Source organism: Nothobranchius furzeri, chromosome 17 (genome assembly GCF_043380555.1).
Source record: "Nothobranchius furzeri strain GRZ-AD chromosome 17, NfurGRZ-RIMD1, whole genome shotgun sequence".
Taxonomy (NCBI): Eukaryota; Metazoa; Chordata; class Actinopteri; order Cyprinodontiformes; family Nothobranchiidae; genus Nothobranchius; species Nothobranchius furzeri.
In genome coordinates this window covers 54,863,738-54,887,740 of record NC_091757.1, presented here as the reverse complement: position 1 = coordinate 54,887,740, position 24,003 = coordinate 54,863,738, and the positions used below count along the sequence as shown (strand labels likewise).

At 39.7% G+C, this 24,003-nt stretch overlaps 1 protein-coding gene across 7 annotated transcripts in view; it reads right to left on the bottom strand.

Annotated features, from left to right (window-relative positions):
- The window catches only part of gpat2 (glycerol-3-phosphate acyltransferase 2, mitochondrial), a 210,676-nt gene that overhangs the window by 182,042 nt on the left and 4,631 nt on the right, over positions 1-24,003 (bottom strand). For 4 of the 7 annotated variants that reach the window (XM_054731616.2, XM_015972978.3, XM_070546181.1 and 1 more), the window contains exon 2: positions 15,492-15,556. The exons of 1 other annotated variant lie outside the window; for it this stretch is intronic. The gene's annotated coding sequence lies outside the window, so the exon portion shown is untranslated. The remainder of the gene's footprint in view (positions 1-15,491; positions 15,557-24,003) is intronic. 2 more of the 7 variants (XM_015972977.3, XM_015972980.3) reach the window with 1 other exon arrangement.

The window sequence follows — 24,003 nt, the reverse complement described above, 5'->3', positions numbered from 1 at the left end:
AGCACCTAGATTACCAGGCTGTGCACCTGCAAAATTTATCCAGACTGTGGTGCACACATTTAACGAAGCCTCAAATCTGTAAATGATAAATGACCCGCACTTGTATAGCGCCTCTCAGAGTAAGGACTCCAAAGCGCTTTACACTACAGTGTATCATTCATCCATTCACACACACATTCACACAATGATGGTGATGAGCTACGATGTAGCCACAGCTGCCCTGGGGCGCACCGAAAGAGGCGAGGCTGCCGAGCACAGGTGCCACCTTTCCCTCCAACCACCACCAGCAGGGAAGTTGTGTTAAGTGTCTTGCCCAAGGACACAACAGCAGAATTCTCTGTCCGGAGCCGGGATCGAACCTGCAACCTTCCAATTACTGGACAACCCGCTCAACCTGTTCTACACCCCTGCTTAGTAAACTTAATGAAGTATTTTAAGGCCAGTATGAAAATGACTGAAACACAAATGTACATTTTTGAGATTATTGACCAATATCTTTGATGTAATGTATTTGTTAAGAACATCAAGATGCATTACAGTGAACATTATAATAAAGTACATTTTTCTACAGCAGAGAGGAGACAACCCATAGAAGCACTGATTTGATCTCATTTCAGAGAAAAATAGAACCAGGTGGAAAGGTTTCCATCCCAGAGCTCCACAAGCCGTCAGCCCATGCAGCACACAGAAGCCGCGATCAGACAGAGATGCGCAAAGCTGCGGGGAGAAGTGGCGTATTTTGGCGGTTCTGGCTTGCCATAAGAACCAGCCGTCAGCCCGGGCGCAGCAAACAGAAGCCGCGATAAGACAGAGATGCGCCGAGCTGCGGGGAGGGGAGAAACGGGTGGAAAACAGAGGTCTCCCGAGAGCTCCACAAGCCGATAGTGGGAACCCAGCTCCGCCAACATGTTATATTTCAACCCATTTTCTAAAGTGCAGCATTATGTTAAATGCACTGGGTTTCACCCTATTACATTTAAATTTCATGGTTAAACAGTACATGTTAAAATCTAAGCTCAGCTCGGCAGTGACCTAAAATACATAAATATAATTTTACTTACCGAAAAAAATGAAGTGGAGACTCCTTGGATGCTCTATTAGTGCAATTAATGCCACAGCAAGTCATTTTGTCCAACAATTGCACAAAAAATATCCACAAAGAATACACAAACACAGACTCAAAATCCCGGAGCAGTTTCCAAGCCAGACCGAGGCTCTACTGAGGCCTTTCCCCGGAGCTAGCTCTGTGGTCACGTGGGTCTGATGCTCATTAATTATACAGAATTTTAGGCTTTTAATACACTTAAACAGAAGAGTGAGAAAAACATTCGCCCCCCTCAGAGTTGTCATGAGTGTAAACTAGATCATTTAAACCAAAAACATGTTTTGGTACCAGGCTGTAAACATGTTTATTTCTGCTGTGAAGTTGGTATTTTTAGCATGGGAGTCAATGAGGATTTGCTCGCTTCTGACACCAGCCCCTAGTGGATGAGGATGGAACTGCAATTTGTTTCACTTCCGGGTTTGACTCAATTTCAGTGCTGCATTGTGGGGGCCTGGTAGGGAGGGGTGGGCGCTCTATGTGACTGGCCAATCACAGAGAGTGAAGACATTCAGTTACCTGATGAGGATTTTCCTTCAGCACGATTACAGATATTTAGGAGGTTTACTCGTTTCATGCTCATATTCGTCAAAAATGCTTTATCCGTACCGGATACTCGTCCCTAGCTGTAACCACCCTGCCCTGCCTCCTCCTCCTTGCTGCCTGCCGGCTGTGATCACAAGCAACAACAGAGTAGTTCCCGCTGCTTCTTTGCAAAACAGCGCAATAAATAAATAAATAAATAAAAAGAATCAATTAAACTTGGGATCTTGTAGGCGTGGCGATGGGATTTCAGCCATGGCGGGCCGCCACGGCTATGTCTAAGTAAGGGAAACACTGTAGTTCTGTTAGGTCTTGAAGCGGTCACAATTAACTGTAACGTGATGAAGGAGCCATTTCTCCCCTCTAACAGCTGTTTCCTTTTGTAAGAACCTCTAATTTCCCTTACATAACACACCGAGGAGGGGCGACGTCAGCCGGGAGGTCAGGTGTCGTGAGAAATTGTGTTCCCCTGAAATATTCTGTCCCCCCATGTCGGGAGATCGTACTTCTGGCTATTTTCACAATATTTATGATAAACTTTTATGGGAAAATGATGTAATGTAATGTAATAATGTTATGCTTGTGGGTTTTTTTATCTGTAAATCCTCCTAAAAACAATAAAAAAATACAGTAAAAACATTCTTGTTCACTCTTTTGCAGCAATCTTTTTATCATTTTTGAAAGTTATGGGGAAAGATGTAATCTCACTCAGTTTTACCATCTTTTATTTGAGGTAGTTTAGTCCTCATAAGTTCTGTGAATTTGGAAATATTTGCTCTCGACTGCCTAAGGGAAACAGAATATTTCAGGGGAACTAATTTCCCACAACACCCGTTTCATGTGGATCACGGTGCCTCGATATAAACAAACATACTGCCGCTACCAGCTTATATGGATAGGGATCGATCACTGGCTGATTGTTAGCCACAGCGGGTGAAGGAGTGCTGGTGAGCCGGGGACACGCTGGAGATCAAGTAAACAATGCTGACTTATCCACCAGCTAATCGTAGCTCACAGCTGGCCTGGTGGAGATTGGCGTCACAAGCTACCAAGCTACTAGTTAGCCATGGCTAGAGCCAGGGAGACGCTGTGTATGCTGTGTGTAAACTCCCACGGTTTACCAGCAAAAGGAGACCAAAGTCTAAAGGCAACGTTTGACAAGAAGCCCTCTGCGTCGGAGCGTCTCAGTAACGCGTGAAGAACTACACCGCCATTAGTAAAGTGTTGTGGAGATAAAGTAAACAACGCTGATGAAGCCACCGGCTAGCACATGAGCGTGTTGGGCAAGACGGCAAGCTGCAGGAAGAGAGGAGACTTTAGTAGAAGTACTTTGGTATGGACATGTTGGGACCGGATCGGGAGTTCTGGTACTAGGAAATGATGGATGAACAACTCTAGATGAGTTTGGGAGTCAGAGACACTAATCGGAGGCTGGCATTCAGATAATAGCGGGCGGGGATCTGAACATATGCAAGCCGGCTTCCTTGTGTTGGACATGATGACGAACTGACAAATTTTGTGTCTTTTGATTCAATCGTTTTTTATTCAAACTAACAAATAGAGCAACGGTGTAGCCATTCTTTTGTGTTTCTTAGCTGAATTAGCAGACACCATGCTTCCAGGGCACACTGCTGCCCTCAACTGGTTCTTTCAGGTTACAGTCATAGTCCAAATGGGTAACGTGGATCTCGTATGTCCCTAAACAGCTACTGTATTTTAAGATGGTGGATGACCATGAAGCCTCGACCACAGTTTATGTATATAAAAATGTATCATTTCAAGTTGAGAGGAATATTTAGAAATGATGTTGGTGAGAAATATTAGTGAAAAAGGACAAGTTTGTGAACTGGAAACCCAGGATTTGATAGTAAACAGGTAAAAATATCACACACACTGGGCCTTTAAAAACAGTAGAACGTCACACAATTTATCCATTCATGGTATTCAGTCACCATAACATGTAGCCGTTAGCTAGCAGGCTAATGCAGAGCTAACGTGTCTCATCGGGAGACTGAAACTGAGCAGCTTGGTGGTATTTTAAACCGGACAGCAAACGCAGAGCAGAAGCCACCTGTGATGTGTGCATACTGGGAATTCAACATGGTGGAAAATACAAAGCTGCATGATACGCACCCTTCAAAATGAACTACTTCCTTTTTTAGTTTTCTCTTCAGGCGTTAAAGCAGATCACTTGTCTCCATGAAGTCCCAGTTTGGCACTAATAGTCCCAGTTCACAGTGGCAACTTAGACAAAATATTTATTTATATTTATTTATAATTTAACTCTGGTTTTATTATCATTTGCTCTCTTAGTTCTGTGTGCTACCATCACTTTACTTAATAAAATATATTCATACTCAAATCAATTTAAATTTTTAATATAAAGTGACAAAATATTAAATAACAAAATGAAAATTAAAGCTATTACATTTAAACATGTTTAAAACACTTCTGTTACATTTGTTCCTTTGAATAATTAAAAAAAATCAGAACTAACTAAATAGGATTAAATATTGGCTGAAGTACAATAAACGATGAACTCCATAACTACATGTGGGAGTTTAACTTTTTCTCGCATGAACAAACTTAATTTCACATCATTTACAGGTCATTAAACACTAACATTGACTTGTAATAAAAATGTTCTGAAGTCTATTTCTGCACCACACATCTATAACAAGACTATGTAAAAGGGATCCTAATCATTAGTAATTTTAAATCCACTTCTTTAGCGCTGAGAAAATAACCTTTTCCTCCCACAGAAGCCTGATTACAGATAAAGCACACAGTACTGTTGGGGGGGGGACCAAAGAAGATGAAAAGCATCAGAATTAAGACATGGCACTTAGCTGAATGCCATTAGTGCACTCGCACAAGGATCCAGTAAAACATGTACACACAATAAAAGTTGAGTGCCCTGCAGAGCAGCTGATTAATGTCATGGGAATATAGCAAAAATGTCCTCAAAAGGATAACATGTCAGCGCGAGAGCAGCAAATAATGCTATGGGGGATGACTGCCAGTGAAAGAATGCAAACAAAAAAGAAACTGGGTCACAAAAAGTCAAAACTGATTAATAATGTTTTTAAAATCATTAACCATTAGACGCATCAACAAACAGAGTGGTAGGGAACCGACATAAAGCCCAGCAACAAATATGAAGAAATTTCAGGAAATCTGTTCACGACATTTATAGCTGTGCAAACTTCGACATAGCAGCAGCAACATCTTCTGTGCCTTTGCTTCAACTGGATTCAGCACTGTGCCCTTGTAGTGAACTATGAAAAATGTGAGTAGCATTAGACAGTAATTGGCACTTAAGAAATCATATAATTACACTTTTTTTCCAACACCTTATAAAGTTAACTTATCTTACAGTGAAACTAAAATAAGTTACCCAAACTGAATAATGACAAATTGAGTAAGTGTTTAACTGAAATATGGAAACAGAAGAACAAATTATCTCTGATAAAGTTAAGCTACTACACATAGTTTTGGGAACACCACAAATGCAGAGCTGACCTCTGGGAGTTTTGTTTTAATTACATGAAAATAATGACGTGGCTGCTTCACTAAAACACTATATCAGATAAACAATGCTAATACCAGGCCTGCTCTCACTGATCAAGCCAAACAATTTATCTGTGATATGTGTAAACATCCTTGCAAATGCACTCCAGCTCCCAAGTGACCAGTGCAGTAATAGAGGGGGAGAGGTTGGATTTGCTTCCCCACGAGCATTAAAACAGATGGAAGTGTGACAAACTGATAAATGGGGGGGGGGAAACAATTGTTAAGGAGAAACCGTCAAACTGAAAATGTGAAACTCTGAGAAAGTAAGAAGAGAGTGAAGAAATATCTGACATTAATTTAGTGGAGGTCTGAAGCAGCCAATACAAAATAGGGGGAGACACTAACTTCTGCAGGGACGCTGAAACAAATAAGCACTCAACAAACCTCTTCACATCATGCAGATGAGATGCTACTGCAGGCACTACAATGTGAAGTGGCGACAACAATGCACAAACAAAGCAACACAAAGGACTTGGGTTCACAGATGCCACCAGTGTGGAAATGAATTTACGTCAATGAGCTTCTGACGCACAACTTATGTTGCACCTCTCAGATTCATGAACACAGCTCATAAGAGTCAAGCACCAGGTGTTGAAATACACATACATTACATATGCAAAAAAAGGATGGTCTAACTCTTAAACTCAATTTAAATGTTTTCCCAGTACAACCTTGCATTTTGAAGTTACAGTTATGTACTATTTACTGCATTTCTCAAAAGCTCGCCTCATTTTGTGTTGACAGCAGTGCAGCGGGTCTAACTTTGTTAAGCCAAATACCACCTCAGAACAAAACGTATACAACCATTAGGGGTGCAACGGATCACCACAGAAACGTGATCCGCTCAGATCAATCTCTACGGTTCGGCACGCGGATGGTCTGTTGATCGGTCACAGGGAGGGTCGAGGTGCCACCTGCTCAATCCACACAAGTAATGCACAGCGGTGGTCAGGAGAGGAGCTTGAAAAACCACCTGCATCATTTAAGTCATGTGTATAGGAGCATTTTGGCTTCCCTGTAAAATACAATGATGATAAACTGCAAAAATGAACACACACCTGCCTCCGGTCTTACAGTGCAGCCCGCGCATACGTAACTCCGATCACTGTGAAAGGAGGGAGGTGGTGTGCACTAAATGCCTAAGACAGGGGTGTCAAACTCAAACTCACACGGGGCCGAAATGAAACTCTGGGACGGAGTCAAGGGCCAAACTTAATATTTTTGAAAAAGTGACGGCAAATTAATCATCACACCTGTTCCTTGTCTCCACGCTCCACCTCAATGTATTTAAGCATGCTCTGTTCATTGTTCTTTGTTGGTTCCTTGTGTATTTTCACTGTGCTCCTCATGTTCCTCCTTCTTATCCATTAAAGGATTTTTAACTGCTTTAACTGGCTGCCTCCTAGATTTACTGCTTTTGGGTCCTACAACAACATCATCCACCATTTCCCTGACAATTACAGACATGTTAACACTTAATCATTTTATAAATCAGTAATAGCTATAAAAATCCAGCATTAAAGCAAGTTATTCTACCCGTATAAATGTGAGACTGAGGTAGTCATGGTGGCATAATGGGTTAAAGAAAATTCAATTCAATTAAATTCAATTCAATTTTATTTATATAGCGCCAAATCACGACAAGAGTCGTCTCAAGGCACTTCACATAATAAACATTCCTATTCAGGTCAGTTCATTAAGCCAGTCAGAAATAATGTTACCTATATAAGAAACCCAGCAAATTGCATCAAGTCACTGACTAGTTTCAGTGACTATACAGCAATCCTCATACTAAGCAAGCATACAGCGACAGTGGAGAGGAAAACTCCCTTTTAACAGGAAGAAACCTCCAGAGGATCCTGGCTCAGTATAAGCAGCCATCCTCCACGACTTGTTAGTTTTTAACATTGCCATGAAAATAGAATAAAAGTCCTAATAAAAAAAATCAAATAAGATAAACATCTTTTTGGTCCTTGACACTTCTTAGCCTGCCAATCTCGTCAGTGTAATTAGCGTTAGGGCCCAACCGATATATCGGCCGGCCGATATTGGGGTCATTAACAGTATCGGCTATCGGCCAAAAGGACGGCCGATATTGCGCTACCTATCCAGCAGATGGCGCCAGCTTTAAGAACTCATGTTGTGTGACTCCACTCCTTTGAACTTTGAACACAAATTATTGTTTTGGAACTTTTTTTTTATTTATTCTTATTTATGTTTCCTTCCAGGGTGAATAAGTTCACCAAGTTAACTTCCACCGAGTGTTACTTTGTTACAAAGCACAAGTATTACGTTTTATTTATTGCTGCATTTTTATTAGTTTAATATTCTTACAGGGATCTTCTGTCCCTAAACTTGTGTTTTTAATTTCCCTATAGTTAGCCAAGTCAGAAAAAACATTTTGTAACCAGTTGTTTTAGCATACAGCAATGGAAGCGAAGGCTTGCATTCACCTACATAAAAAACACTACAATGTTTTATGCTAAACTAAGAAAACCAACTGCTGCCAGATCTTATTGGGCTGGTTATAAAATGCTTTTTCTGACTTGTCTAACTCTGGGGAATCTTAACAAGACACAGTTTTACTGAGTGGTGGAATATTCCTTTAAGTTAAAATGTATTTGTGGAAACCACAGTTTGCAAGAAAAAACTTGAATGTTAGATTTATGCTGTGACTGAGTTTGTGTGTTCTGTTGTTTTTGAGATCCACTAAATAAATCTTATTTGCATTACTTAGAAACCCTAGTGAGTTATTGAGACAGTTCTTTAGTGTGTAATAAGTTTGCATCAAAAAGGCAGAGAATGAAGGGTCTAAGCCTAAAAAAATTTTTGTTTCTTTTTTTGTGAGGGAGATTTATCGGCCATTATATTGGCCTTTGTTAAAAGTGTTATATCGGTATAGGTCCCAAAAAAAGCATATCGGTCGGGCCCTAATTAGCATACTTACATTTTAATGCTGTCACCAAATTTTCCTCTGTGTACCATTAGAGGAACTTTTGTACCACTGGTGGTAAGTGTACAAGTTTCAGAATGACTGACATCAAGAAAAACATTTGACTTGATGTAAACTAATCCATGTACTGAATGATAACTGTCATAGAAAAGATCATTTTCCCTTTCAACTTAAGTAAAACCAAGCAGTCATGAACAGAAAAATATGCTAATCAGTTGTTAATTGGAGAAAAAGCAAATGTACCACTTGCTAAATTTCACATATTTGTTTACTGCTATTGCCAGATAGAAGGGTGGATCATAGCACATGGTGGAATTAATGGTTTGGGATTCTGAGATAAAGAGATCCTTCTAGATCAGGGTATATGCAGAGATCTCAAAATTAAATTTAAGACTTTTTCAAGACTTTTTAAGACCTTCTAAAAATAAAATTAAGACTTTATCGCAAAGAACTAATCAGCGGTTAAACACTCATATGTTGTTTTTACATACTGCATTGCTTTGTTTTCTACTTCATAACGGGTTACATTCATCCGGGACAGCGAGGCTGTAGCAATAATACGTAACGCCACATGGTACAAAAATGCAAGCCGTGTGCATAGAAGAACAAAAAATTATTTTACTAGTTTGCATGCATCTTTTTTTCATACCTGGAAACTCAAGAGGCTGTGAAAAAAGTGACAACTAAGGCCTAGTCCACACGTAGCCGGGGTTTTTTAAAAACGAATACCCGCCCCTCCAAAAACTTGCATCCACACCACCTTGTTTAAAAAAAAACTCTGTCCACACGTACCCGGATAAATACGTTGTTAAGGACATGCCAGACCTGTAGGCGGCAGTACTTCCCCCGTTCTTAACCTCGTCCTTCGTCTGTGGTCTTCCGCAAGGAGCAGTAATTCCGCTTGCAAAAACAAACAAGCAGAAAGCGCTTGGACAATTGATGGATCGGGTAGTGACAGAGCTTAGCTCTGAAGGCTTCCATGATGCCGGCTGGTGTAAACACAGGTCGCACACGTGATGTCAGCATTTTTTTGTCGCGGAAAGTGACGTTGCAGACCTTAAAACTCCGGTTTTGTCTGTCCACACGCAGACACCCAAAACGGAGAAAACACAGATCTTCACTTTGGCCGGAGTTTTTAAAAAGATCCGTTTTCGTGTGAAAAAACTCCGTTTTCGTGTGGATGACAGGCCAAAACGTAGAAAAATATCTACGTTTTGGCAGATCCCCGGCTACGTGTGGACAGGGCCTAAATTTACCCCCCCCAAACAAGGCCCTTGTGTGCTGCAGATTCTATTCTTTACATTTACATACATTTATTTTATTGAGAATAATAATAAAAAAAAGTTATGTGATTTATTTTGCTAATTGCTAGCTATTTTCTACCAGTCATACTGTTCAAGAGAGCTAAATATAATAAACTGACAGAACTGATCAGATAACGATTAGAGATCATCTAATAATAATTAACAATTATTATGAAATTAATTCACAGAACACCAAACATATAAACATCTGAAAATATTCCAAATTACTGTAATCGTTTTTCAGTAGATCCCAACTCACCAAAAGTGGGACAGAGGCTACTCACGGTGGGATGTGATGCTTCAATGCAACGAGAAAATGTAAAAATGGTTTTGAAATAAACTATTCTGCATTTTATTTCTAACATGACTGTTAAATATAAATAACAGTATGATATGATTGATGTCTTATATATTCTATTTGAATTAAACTTGAACAAGCAAACAGCAAAAGCTTTAATGCTGCTTCTCTGTTCATCTCCAGTTACCACAGCTTAACTCACTCAGGCTGGACCTTCTACTGTGGCTCTGAGTAACTTTAGAAGTAGGGATGCACCGATCAGGTCTTTTGCTGCCGATCACCGATACCGATATCAAAGAATGCTGATCACCGATACCGATCATGTGGATTGGCCAGAACTTTTCTACAACATTATAATGAGTGCTACAAACTACATCAGGGTATATACAGCAATCCTTAAGTAAAATTTACTACTTTTTAATACTTTTTTTTACTACCTTCAGAATTTTTTTAAAACCATCACAACACTAAATTGCAAGTGTTAATCAGCGATCTATTTACACATTTTTTAACATATATAACATACAAAAAGAATAGACTTAGAGACTCACTGATGTTGACAACGTATTGCACATATTTATTTTACTTAGAAAATAAGCCAGGCACTTCTGTTCAGCGGTTCAGACAGTTGACCACGAGGCCTGAAATGATGCACAACGACCACTAAATATGACGTCATCATTATGTGACCGGATATGCTAAAGTAGGGCTGCTCGATTATGGCAAAAACAATAATCACGATTATTGTGACTGAAATTGAGATCTCGATTATTTAAGACGATTTTTCAATTTATGTAGATTTTTATTTTTTTTATTTTTATTCAGTCATAAAACTGCTCAGGGCACAATCAGGGCAAAAATAAACAACAAGATGATCACTAAAATAACTCCTGATTCCCAGTATAAAAAGACCAATATACTTATAGCTCAGTTTATGACCCAAGGGCTATAGACCTTGGTTTAACTCATTTAACTCTAACCAGTACAGACCCAAATACCAATATCTTGCAAATACTGACAGCAAGAATTATACTGTGGCATTTATAACAAATAAATGCAAATTGCTGTTCACTAAATGTTGCATAACATTTATTTAGTCGTGTCAAGGTGCTGTAGGAGAGTGCACTAGCACCGTGTCCTCAGAGAGATTAGTTATTATTTATCAGCGTGAGGAACTTATTTCTACCTTATTTATAAACTATTTACAAGTCCATCAGTTAATGTAATAATTGTCCCAACCACAGCTGCACCCCCACCCCCCAACCCGGTCTCAGCAATCAGGGGCAAGCTGCACGTGTGTTTAGCGCGCCGCACGCACACATTTAGCCGTTTTTATCGGCTCAGGAGTCCGCAGGTGCGGTGTGTGTCACTCACTCTGGTTACTCCAACAGGGAGCCGGCTCCGAGAGCTGTTTCTTTAGCGAATGACACATCACTACATCATTCCCTTTCCTAATGTCCTGAAGAACGTCCGGAGTGCAGGCGGAGTTTAGCTAACCTGCAGGAAACGTCGACGATAGTTATCCAGAAAGTAGCTAAGGGTTACCAGAGATGTTTCTGAGGTGTTCGCTAGGTACTTTTAAGATTTAAAAAGTCAAGAAGCGGGTCTGAGAAGCTGTTAGAAATAGCGTCAAAGTCGCCAAGTTAACTTGGCAACACTGGGAGGAGCGCTTCATTTGCAACTCAAGGCAGCGCAAGTGGGAGGAGCAAATAATCGGCTTGTTTTGTTTTTATAATCGTTCAAAACACTTCATTCGGAATATATTTCTATGTCGATGTTCAGAATACGACATCTGATAGTCTGAAAAAAATAATACCTAATTTGGAAAAAATAATACCTAATTTGGAAAAAATAATACCTCTGAGACCAAATTTAACACTTTTAATGGCCTTAAATTTGACTATTTTTATTTATCACTTTTTAATACTTTTTAAAACCCCGCGGACACCCTGTACATAATCTGGGAATAAATTAAATGTAACCTAATCTAAAATGGTCTGTATTAGGGTTGTCACGGTGTGAAGATTTAACCTCACGGTGATTGTGACCAAAATTACCACGGTTTTCGGTATTATCGCGGTATTTTTTTAAACGTGTTACATTTTCACACAATTAAATAAACCCTGTATGTCAGGAAATATTGTCTTCAGTGTGTGTCTAAATTTTGCCTAAAATGTGTTATTTTGTAATTATGTTGTTTATTTGTTTACATTTTTTCCCTTTAGTCTTTAAAATACCAATATTTGCCCATAACTTCTTATTTTTTTCTGTTTGATGTCATCATTTAAAAAATATTAGATCAGATGATACTCAGTACTCAAGTAGCCTTCTAATCAGATACTTTTTTACCCTTACTTGAGTAATAAACCCTATATCAGGAAAATATTGTCCTCGGTTTGTGTCCTTCCAGTGAGCTTTGCAGATGTGGGAAAATGTCATCAGGCAGTAATCATTGTTAAATTCATAATTATTCTCGGAGAGAGACCAACTCTTATCTGCCCCTGGGAGCCCCGTAATGCATAGCGTCATTTCAACATGGCGGTGTCCGCGACACGGTTTATATGCAGGTAGCGGCGCTGCGGCTGCTTTATATAGCGACTCGTTGCGTTCTCCCTCAACCCAAATCCTCGGATCACACATTTTAGCTAAAACGCTAACGTTAGCTTGCCTTGCGTTGACTGTAGAGTTGTGGGTGATGGTCACACAGATGTGTCATGAGATTTGAAGCGTTGCTGCCTTTCACAGACACTTTTTCTGCACGTGCTGCAAACAGGATAGCCGTCTTCTATCAACTGTCCCTCGGCATTCTTCAAATATCCAAAAGATGCCCGTACTTCCCACTTTGTCTTCTTTGAGGGATAAAAAATGTCCTGAGCGCTGCCGTCTCCTCCTTTGGCCATTATTTCAGCTTTAGCTTCAAGAAAGTTTTGGCTGTGAACAACACGCACATGTGCCGCCGGCAATTTCAGCAGATGATACGGTGGCTGGTAAGGGTCACCGCGCCTACACCGCATCCACGGTAAACCCACCGAGATAATATTGTTTTTTTTTTAAAACAAGACGGTTATTATTATTGTCAACTTTTTTACCGGGGTTTACCGCTACACCAGTTACCGTGGCAACCCTACCTGATTGGTCTGCTTTGATCTATTTTGAAAACTCCGATCAAAACCAATAGGGGCGCTATCGGCCGATTGGGATCAAATGCCGATCCATCGGTGCATCCCTATTTAGAAGAAGAAAGAAAATATAATTTCTATAGCGCCTCTCAAGATAAAAATCACGAGGCGCTTCACAAAAACAAAAAATGTAAAAATATAAAAAATAATTTAGAAAATGTTTAAAATATATTTAAAATGAGCAAAAAATAGACAAATGTGATTAAAAATATGTTAAGAAAGAGAGAGTGAACAGGAAAGACGGAAATCAGTGGATCATGAGGAAGGTGGAATAGGTGGGGAGAGCAGAATAAAGTGAGAGTGATGAAGAAGATCATTCAAAAGACAGCTTGAACAAGTTGGGACTATGTTGTGGTGGTTCAACCCGATTTCCCCAGAAGCTAGCGATGGATAGCTGCCGCTCTCGGCGGCTAGCAGCAGCCTTGTGGCTAGCACAACACATGTGCGACTTTGAGTTTATGCCCATTGACACAATACTTATTTTCTTCTTGCGTATCGTTCAGTATGCCTCCCTCACGTTCCCCTAGACTGGCTGCAGCCATTCTTTGAAATCCGGGATATCCAGCCAGGATGCTACAAACTTGCACTTTCCCATTCTCGTTGTGCGTTCACGTTCACCAACATTCTCTTCCATCTTAACATTTAGGTACGTTTGTAATATGCACCGGGAACACCAGAGCGTTCTTTGCACTTTTGAACTTCCACCCCGTCCGCCCTGGTGCTCTGAGAGAAAAATTACTAACACATCCACAACAGCGTAGTATTTTTTTAATCTTTTTATGCTCCCTCGGTTCGTTAAAAAATAAGACTAAAACAAACTGTTGGCTATCTAATTCAGAAAAAAATCTCTAAATTTAAGACTTTATAAAGCCGTGATAAGACTTTTTAATACTTTTTAATGGTCTTAATTTTTCCAAAATTGATTTATCACCTTTTAATACTTTTCAAGACTCTGCGGATACCCAGTTATAATTTAACAGTCCCAGGCCATATTAGATCTCCACAGGCGACCAGCATGACTAAAGCCTCGCACCGAAGCCGGTCAGCCATACGGGTGGACTACCCCACAGTCCCCGGTGCCATTCCTAGCTTCTTGGGTTAGCTAAGTTAGCTAGTAGCTAGATTAGTTTCATTTGTTCCAACCCTATTCCAAACGTAACAGCCCCACTCTCAGCTCCACCTCTTTTCCCATTTTTGGATTGTCCGGGCGTGACTGTCAAAAAAATCAGTGGTGGGAACCTCCCATTTTTGGCTTCAACTTTCCCCCTGGCAGAGCAATGGGTCACACAGTCTTACTGTAAACATGTTTATTTCTGCTGTGAAGTTGGCATTTTTAACAAGACTCGATGGTAACTTGCTCCTTTCTGGAGTCAACCCTTGGTGGTTGAGGGGGAAAATGCAATTCTTGTCACTTCTGCGTTGCCTTCACTTTTGGCAGGTGGAGTTTCCCCCTTGGTAATAAATGCTGAGTTTTAAATACAAGGGAAGAAACTGTTTCACTAAGAAGCAAGATAAGATGCTAATTTATGGACGTTGAGGTTGTACAGCTGGCCTGTGGTCCATTAATATTTGTGCCGCGAGCTCATATATCAAATGTGTATCAACTGGCCCGCAGACGTATTTGTCGCAAATACTACAAATCCGAGGGTGCTTTGTAACGTTAGCATGTCAGTCAAAGTGCCCCCTTTCTGTTTACAGTCAGAGTCTGCAGTTATGCAAAAATAAAAGTTTTTTTCCACAAATGAAAACATTAAACAATACATATCTGGAGATAAAGGAAAATATGCACATTTACTGTCACTTTTTCAATAAACATAGAATTTGTCTGTTTTTCATTTTGGCCCAGTGTGAATTTGAGTGCAACACCCCTGTTGTACAGCGTCTTATTGGCATGGCGCTGAGTAAAGTTTTTATGCATGCCTGACTGTGAGGAGTCCCTGGAGTTGACCATGAACACAGATGGGTTACATATTTCATCTAGCTACCAAACACCTTAAAACGTCCCAGGAGATGCTATAAAATGCTCAGAGAAAGGACATTTCTGCAAAAATGGCCTGCTGCCACTATAAAACACAACAGTTAATCAACAGAAAACTGATACATGGAGTATTGAGAACACCTACAGCTGTAACACCCATAAACAAGCCTACAAATATGAAGTAGCCATGATTGCCTGAAGAACCTCACAGAGAAACTCATGCAATCACTATCCAGCAGAAATGAACGACTAACTTAAATCACTTTGAAGAACCACTTGCAAACTAAATAGATGGTATATCAGCTGGTTAAAATGTTTCAAAAAGGTCATCTCATATTCTCTATATATACACAGATTCACAATGACAATAATTATCCAGACCACTAAAGTGCTCAGTGTTTCCCCTACATAGGCTCAGACTGCGCCTACGACGTCACCTCAGAACATCCACAGGTAGGGAATAAAACAATAGATTTGCCACAAAGTCATGTGGGCTCAGCCAAAATGGACCTGTTACAGATTTTGTTGTCTATTGTGGACAAGAAATCTGGTTTGTCCTACCTTACTTTGAATGAGGCAAATAAGTTGTCTGATGACTGCCAGTGGTGGATAGATGTTCGATGCAACTTTCAAAGAAACAAAAAAGATTTGTTAGGAACACTGTACACTATAATTGCAGACAAATGACCATGAAAAAGATAATTAAAACATTAATTTACAGATGACAGAAGGTTTTAAGCATAAAAATCAAACACCATAAGGAAAAGGGATGTTATGTAGACATCTGTCTTTACAAGGAAAATTAATCTTATTAATTTGTCTTTTAAAGATAACTGTAGGTTTATGTTAATGTATTTAGCAGACACTTTTGTCCAAAATAGAACTGGGCGATATGGCCTAAAATCAATATCACGATATATTGAGGACTTCACCTCAATAACGATAAATGGACGATAACTACAGGAACGCACAGAAGTAAGTTGAGTCACATTTTAACTTGATTTCAGGTGGTACAGGGACATGAATGTTGCCAACTGACACAAATCTTTTAACTTTTTTATTGTCAAACTTATTGACATGGGAAAAATGATCAATAAGAGCCAGAAATTTCGATAACAATAATTTTTTGATTTATTGCCCAGCCCTAATCTAAAGCAACTAACAAGAGATAATGAAGCCAGCAGGTTGCCTTTGAGGCTAACAACACTAATCAGTCAGTCCAAGGGGGCAGTGAGGCAGTATGTGCATTACACCGGACAATACTGAACCAAATGGAATTCAAAAAAGCTTATTACACGAGATTACAAAAGATATTAACCAGATCTTAAACGTATTCATTAGCAGGGCCTGACATTCACTGCGGGATTGCGGGTATTGCGCGTTATACAGTCGCTTCTCGCAAATCTAGTTTTATAACGCAGGAAAGTCCCGCACATTCTGCAGCGAATGTGGACGTTTGTATCGGAGCCATTAAAATCCCACAACGTCGAAATACGAGCTCAGTCCCTTACTAGCAGCAAAGCAGTGCTTCGGTTGTCGGATTTAACGCCTGCACGCAGACATAGACCGCTGGTTAAAATGGAAATCAAACTACGAAGGGGAACCTGCTCCAAAAAAAAACTTTACAAGAAATCCCCAGCGCGGAAGGCAGCGAGGGAGGAGGCGCTGGAGGCAGGGAGGGAGGGAGTGCAGATTCCAGCGATGCTGTGAATGAGACAGATCCTCCGGACTTTCAAGAAGGTAGCGTCACTGATCGTAACATTAGCAAGCAGCCTAAAGATAAGTTTCAGGCTAACTGGCTCAGACTGTATCCCTGGTTTGGAAATAATAATGGTGAAATGAACTGCTTCATTTGTAAAATGTACGGCGCTGTGCCTTTTGCAAGTCGATGCTACAAAACATCAATATTACACTGTCACGCTGATGGTGTCTCTCACACTGCAGCAATTAAAAGAAAACATGAGGCGGATTCAGATAAAAGTGTAATGGCCAAAGCTATCAAAGATGCACATTTACAGTCTGCTGCAGAAATGAAGGGGCTCCTGAAAACTGCATATTTTATTGCAAAAAATGAAATGGCAAAAGCTAAATTTTGCCATGTGGTTAAATTCCTGAAAGAAATGGGGTGTCCTGCTTTCAAAAATCTTATAGAAACATCAAGCTATGGTAGCTATTCAATGAAAAAGGACTGTCAGAAATGCAGCAAGCTATTGCAAGCACACTTGTGGAAGATGTTGACAAAGCTGTTGAAAGAAGTCCCGTGTTTTCATTAATATTGGATGAATCTAACATTAGTAACACCAAACGACTGATTATCTATGTCAGGTTCATAGATGACAAGGTCAAAACAAAACTGATAAGGAATTCTGAAATTGCTGATGGAAAAGCAGACACTACTGTTGAAGATGTAAAACAGCTATTGACAGAAAAAAACTGGATGGAAAAAAACTTGCTGCAGTTTGCACTGATGGAGCTGCTGTAATGACAGGATGCAGACAAGGAGTTATTAAAAAACTCAGAGAGCTATCCAACCCAGACCTGGTAGGAATCCACTGTACGGCTCATCGTCTCGCACTTGCTGCCAGTGATGCAGCCAACTCTGTGCCACAGGTGAAAAGGTTTCAGCAGGATTTGAGATCAATTTATATTTTTTCAGTAATTCTGCTGTCAGAAGCAACAAGCTGCATTAATTGCAGAAACAGCTGGATGAACCCCAACTGAAGTTCATCCAGCCGCATGCAGTAAGGTGGCTGTCAATTCACAATGCAGTGTCAGTAGTGTGTAGATCACTGAAATCCCTGAGATGTCCTGAAGCACGTGGCTTCCTCTAATGCATAAGATGCTGACAAAGCTAAAGGTCTGCTACTAGCTGTGAGACAGTTTAACTTTGTGACCCTTTGTCACATGATGAAGGACGTACTGATGCATGTAGTCCTTCTCTCAAAACATTTTCAAAGAGAAGATCTGGACTTCTCCACAGCACAGCCAATGGTTGAAAGTACCAAAGAAGCCCTGAAGGAATAATCGTCCACCCTGGCCCTGCAGAAATGGAATTCTTCAGCTCTCTTGATGGAAACAAGTTTAAAGGAGACAAAATTTTTGACTGCCACACCCAAAAACCAGCCTTTGATGACATGAAGTGCAGGTACGTGGGATCTTTAATAACAGGGATTGAGAGAAGATTCCCCTGTGAGACACTGGATGTTCTGACATGGTTCACAATTTTGGAGCCAAAAAAAGCCATTATGGCAAAAAAGTCAGTTAACTTTTCACTAGGCTTATACCAGTTTGAGAGAATGCCCCAAGGCATTACCGGAGCATCCGCAACCTTCCATCGCTTGATGGAGAAAGCAGTCGGTGACATGAACCTCCTGCAAGTCCTTGTGTATCTGGATGACTTGATTGTGTTTGGTTGAACATTAGAGGAACACGAGGAAAGGCTGCTAAAAGCCCTTGACCGACTTCAGGAAGTAGGTCTAAAGATTTCACTTGATAAGTGTCAGTTCTGCCAAGCAAAAGTCAAGTACGTTGGACATATTGTCTCAGATAGAATTTTTTATTCCACTTTATTCTTTTGTTTCATGATGATAAACTGATGTTAAAGTCAACTTAAAAAAACTGGGAGGAAGCTTTGGTTCATTTTAAGTTACAGGAGGTCTTGTTTCCTATCTGCTCCTCCGGAGACAGCATGGACACGAGGGTTACATGGTGAGGGTCACACAGGAGAGGTTAGTGGTTAGCTGGTTAGTGAAGATCCATCAGCTGGGTAATTTAATCCTAATCCAGCCCACAGTCTTCTGCTGGTGTTATTATCAGGAAGAATAAAACACACATCTTAAATATTATTGGAAGTGTAGAATTTGTTTTATGTTTTATTATTTTCTGCATCAAACAGAACTTGATTCATTCTCCAACATTTCAGAAATGAACCACTGGGTTCAAATAAAATAACAAACTAAGTCAAACATTTCATTTGGTGTCATTTCTGACACCCTTGAACTGTGGCATAAATATTGGACTCTAAAGCTTCTCAGAGACATTAAACAGTCATACATGAACCCATTATGTATTTTATTATTACATTATGTGTCCTGTAGGTTTTCAGTATTTTTTCAGATTTTATGAGTTTTTGCAAAGCGTGGTTTTCTAAGCCTGAGGTGTGGCTGTTGAATGAGGAAACGGATTTTATTACTTTGTTAAATCTTCTTAAATATTTAAAATGTTTTGTTCTAACATGTTGTGAATGGAGAGCTTTTCATGGATGGCAGGTTGTGTCAATTATGTTTTTGGTATAAATAAATAAATAATAAGCAATTATCTGACATCTTCTATTTATCGATGAAAACAAATCAATATGAAATAATCGTGATTGAATCTTTGACCCAATAATCGTAATCGAATCAAATTGGGAGACAAGTGAAGATTCACACCTCTAGACATGACAAGTAAAGAGAGAATGGGATGACAGCTGAAATGTCTGCCTGGTATCAAATACATAGCGCTGCTTGCAATTGCGTGCTTAGAAGTGAATTCTGGAGGTTTTAAAAAAGCACTTTAGTTTCCTTACTCTTAACTAAATAATTACACTAACATTGCTTTATTTTACTAGACAAATTAGGAGTCAGACGCATGCAGGAGCGTCATAACACACTGATCTGTTGCTGGTCTCGGTTCAGTTTGCTGTGCCATGATCTGCCAGGCTCAGCGCTTAGATGTAGGCTTACTGGAGCATGGCAAGCCAGACAAAATAAATATAATTAGTCTGGCAACGCTCCAGTGATAACTCTTGGTCGTGGGGTGGGTTCTACCGTTGTCTTTCAAACGATCGCCACATGCTAGTGGGCAATGAATAACGTGACATACTCACCACAACAGATGTCGGTAAACGAGGCGGTCCGCTGTTGAAGATAAAAATACATTCTTTTTTCTAAAAAAAAGAACATCTATCTGCTCCTTATTCTAATAAAGCTCAAGTCCAAACAGTTCAAAATTGGTGCAAAAGCCGTTTCAAACGAGCTGTCGCCATCTTGTTCCACTTTGTTGCATCATTACGCTCACCAGACAAAAGCAGATAGTGCACTATGATTGGCCCACCATTATGGACCAATCACAGCTCTCTCGGTGTTTGAAACCCCTCTACAGAGCTGTGATTAGCCAGCCAGAATGCTGCTAGGGGCTACAGAGGTTCCAATGGAGTGTTCCTAGACCAAAGCAAAAATTTGGTCACTAGGCTAGGCTCACTGTGTTCCAAGAATGAAATAACTAAGAATAAACTGGTCCCACGCTGTGCTATCCTAACCGCTTCTCGCTTAATGTTTGAGCACATTTGTTTGGTCATGTGACAAGCTCATTTCTTCTTCTGCGGTTGCACAGCAAACATATTTTGATAGTTGCACTCTTGGGCCCTCTAGTGGCACTATTATATTACACCCAAGCAGTTAACTGGGCAAAACTATTTTACTCGTTTACATTAACAGCAATTAACCAGTTAACTATGTATGTCCCTAATTTATCATTAATAAACTGCAGCTATAATGCAGGAGACTGTGTTAATTCTTTGCCATCTATTAGGGCTGGGCGATATATCGATATTTTTAAAATATCTGTATAATTTTTAAACAAGATACAAGATGACTTTATATCTTTATATCGATATAACTGGTCAAACTGCTATGCTAGCTATTAGCCGCAATGCTAGCGACGTGTTGCTCCGTCTCTAAGCGGTTATTACGTGTATTCTCACAAGTTTGCTCTATCTGAGAGCCTCTGGGTGAATGTGCTGCTCTAAACTTTGCATTTAGCGTCCTGGTTTTTAATTATTTGGGGACGTTCAACGCCAACGGAGTTCTGTTTATCCATTCTGCTCGTGCAGAGACGAACCAAACCCCTCCCTCCCCTGTGTAATCGGGAAACATCTACGGATAGTCAGAGTGGCCAAATTACCTCAAACGTATTGTAACAGTTTAATAGTAAACTAGAGGGTTAACGTTTTATTTTGAAGGCGAGCTCAATGGGTGAGAAATGTTGTTCCGGTTCCGTTTTTTTCCGCTCTGGTTAGCTATGCTAGTAAATACTCCGTTACGAGCGATTCTGTTGAAAAAGTTAAGAGTTTGTAAGGCATGGGTTACGGCGACAGAAGCCCGAAAATAATCCCCATAAAAGAGCAACCAGAGACTCTGAGTCATTACAGTATAATCGCTGATATGAATCAGTACGGTTAGATTCCAGCCAGGTTTGCCCTGATTACTAATAACTCCACTGTGCATGACCCACGTGATCGTAGATGCAATTACATCATCATAAATTTAGCTTAACATGATATATTTTATTTCTCTGGACAATAAATATACGATATGAGCCACCTCTAGATGAAATTGAAATAATTGTACATTAATTATAAATATATTATAAATAAAAAGTGCCTATGGGACATTTGATACACCTCTAGCTCCCAACTGTGTGTGTGTTAACAGACAGCTGTACCAGTGTTTCTAAAGCTCAAACTGGTAGAGAATAGGCACTAAGGTTAAAGTTTGACAAGAGTCAATACATTTTTATGCATTTTATCTACTGATTTATGTATGTAATTTCTAAAGACAGCTTGAAGTGAGTTAACTTGTAAATAGTTTACAGGAGGAAAAATATCGATGTATATCGGAATTCAGCAAAAAGATATCGAGATATAAGTTTTCGTCCATATCGCCCAGCCCTACCATCTATTGAACAACTCAGGAATTAATAATGAATCGGGTTGATAGAATCGACAATGGCATTGATACTGATAAAAACTTATCAATGCCCACCCTTAATAAGAATGACCAATTATTATATTTATGGGCTAAAAACAAAACAAATCAATTTCACAAATCCAACATTAGCTGCTATGACTTTGTGCAGACTGACACCAGCAATAGTAAATTGGTCTACTTGTAATTTTTGCAACTTGATGAGCAAAAGCACTCGTGTCAAACATTGTCTCTAACAACCGTTTAATTGCATTGGCACTTTCTACCCCCAGTAACAAATAATTGTTACCCCAACTTTAAAACAGACAAATAAAGGATAGGAATAAAACTTTGAGAGTATGAAGTGTGGCATTTTCAGGGTGATTAGGTACTCACAACCAGGTAAGTCAAATCAGCAGCAATAGAAAATACATCATTGCAGAAAGCAAAAGACAAATGAGAGAAGAGGGATGTTATCAAGACAGACAAAAATGCTGACTAAGAACTTATTAGACTGCAGCAAACCAATTCATCCTATATGGATGATGCATTTATACACTATACCCAGAATTGTATGTGCTATGACACACTTTCAGCAAACCAGTGCAAATGGGCATCACCCTTTTAGTTAATAAAGTCTGTCCATTTTCTGAAAGACTGTCACTATATGATTGTGCACTCTTGCAGGCAAAGAAATGTGGATTAGCTCATGTACTAACATGACACACACACACACACACAAAAGCTTTCATCCTCTCCTCTCCATCAGAGGGTGAAATGACATGATACCTCTGATCCTGTCAGAGCCCAAAAATACACAATGTAATAGAGCTTAGTGGGCCTGTCAATCCCTCTCATTTCTCACCAGATGCTCCTAGTTTGTACCAAAGTTTTGGATTTTATTCTGATGTTGATTGCGTTTGAGATCTTGGATTTACATAGTGTGAAAAACTTGGTTACTGGGAAAACATCTTAGTACTTGTTGAATAATGCAATGACTGCATTATTATTCTCTTTTTCATTCTATCATCCTGATGCACACAAGCCTCACCATAAAAACCACCATCATCTAACCTGGCTGTGTCATCTTGAGATAAGAGTTTGTCTGATTGGCCAGTAAAAGTGTTGGTAAGTAGAGCATGAGTGCATGGCATCCTTTGCAAAACTAATACTGAACATGTTGAAAATAAAACATTTTTTAAAAATATGGTGCAATTGTAATATCTGTATATTTCTAGTCTTTAATCATGAAGTTTTGAGTTCATGTTATGTCTATTTATTGTTATCTCAGCCACAATAATCTACTGCAACAGAGAATCTTTATAAATTTGAATGAGATGTTGAAAAAAACAGTTTCCTGGATTTTATCAGATAACTCCATTCCATCTCTGATTCTCAAATCCAATATAAGACCTTAAAGGGCAGGTCAAGCCTGCCTCAGAGTCCTCCTCCACCCACATATCAATTTTGAAAATTGCAACATTAGTAGGCGTTGCCTGGAGGACCGAGAGGGCGGAGCCGCGGCAGTGACGAAGACGGATGGGTAACAAGACGAAGCTAGCTCCCTTCACTCTGAGCGGTCATTAGAAGTGGAGGACGTTTCTCCCCTCCTTAACCAATCGAGAAGAACGGGACCAAGTCTATTTGGAGGAGACAAGCGGACCTGAGCCTTATTGTTTTGAGCTGTGAGTTGCCTGAAACTACCGGAGCCGACCCAACAGAACCAGCTCTAGGTAGCAGTTAGCCATAGCATTAGATTAGCTGCAGGGTTTGGTTCCACTGCCTTAAGAGAGCTGTTATCAATCATGTTTTAGAGGTTTATCTGCTTCAACACACCTGATTTTAATCAGCAGCAAATAGCTGAACAGCTAATCTAACATGTTAAAGCAGGAAAACCACTGAAGCGTGCTGGAAGCAGCGCTCTACGACACGGCCAACTACCCTGGGCTAAAGTTACTCTCTGCTGCAGTTGTGTTCATTTATGTTACACAATCACAAACATCCACCTAAAATTGCCCTGATTTCATTATTTACTGATGATCCTCAAGTGTCTGCAGCTGGTCTCCTCTGGTGGTGTCGTCAGGATCAGGAGCTTCCAGAAGAATGTGCCTTTGAATGATTCCTTCCCCCTCTAATCAGTTATTTGTTATATTATTTAAATAAATCTCAATTTATATATTGCTGTTTTTGTTCATGTCCTTAAATATTTAAACACACCTGAGTTTCAAACGAGCTTTTAACAGTGAGATGTTAGTTTAATTCATCACATTAGAGCTAGTTAAATGTGCATGTAATTTATAAATATCCATTAAAATATAAAAACTGGAATTAAAATGAGACCTTTTGGC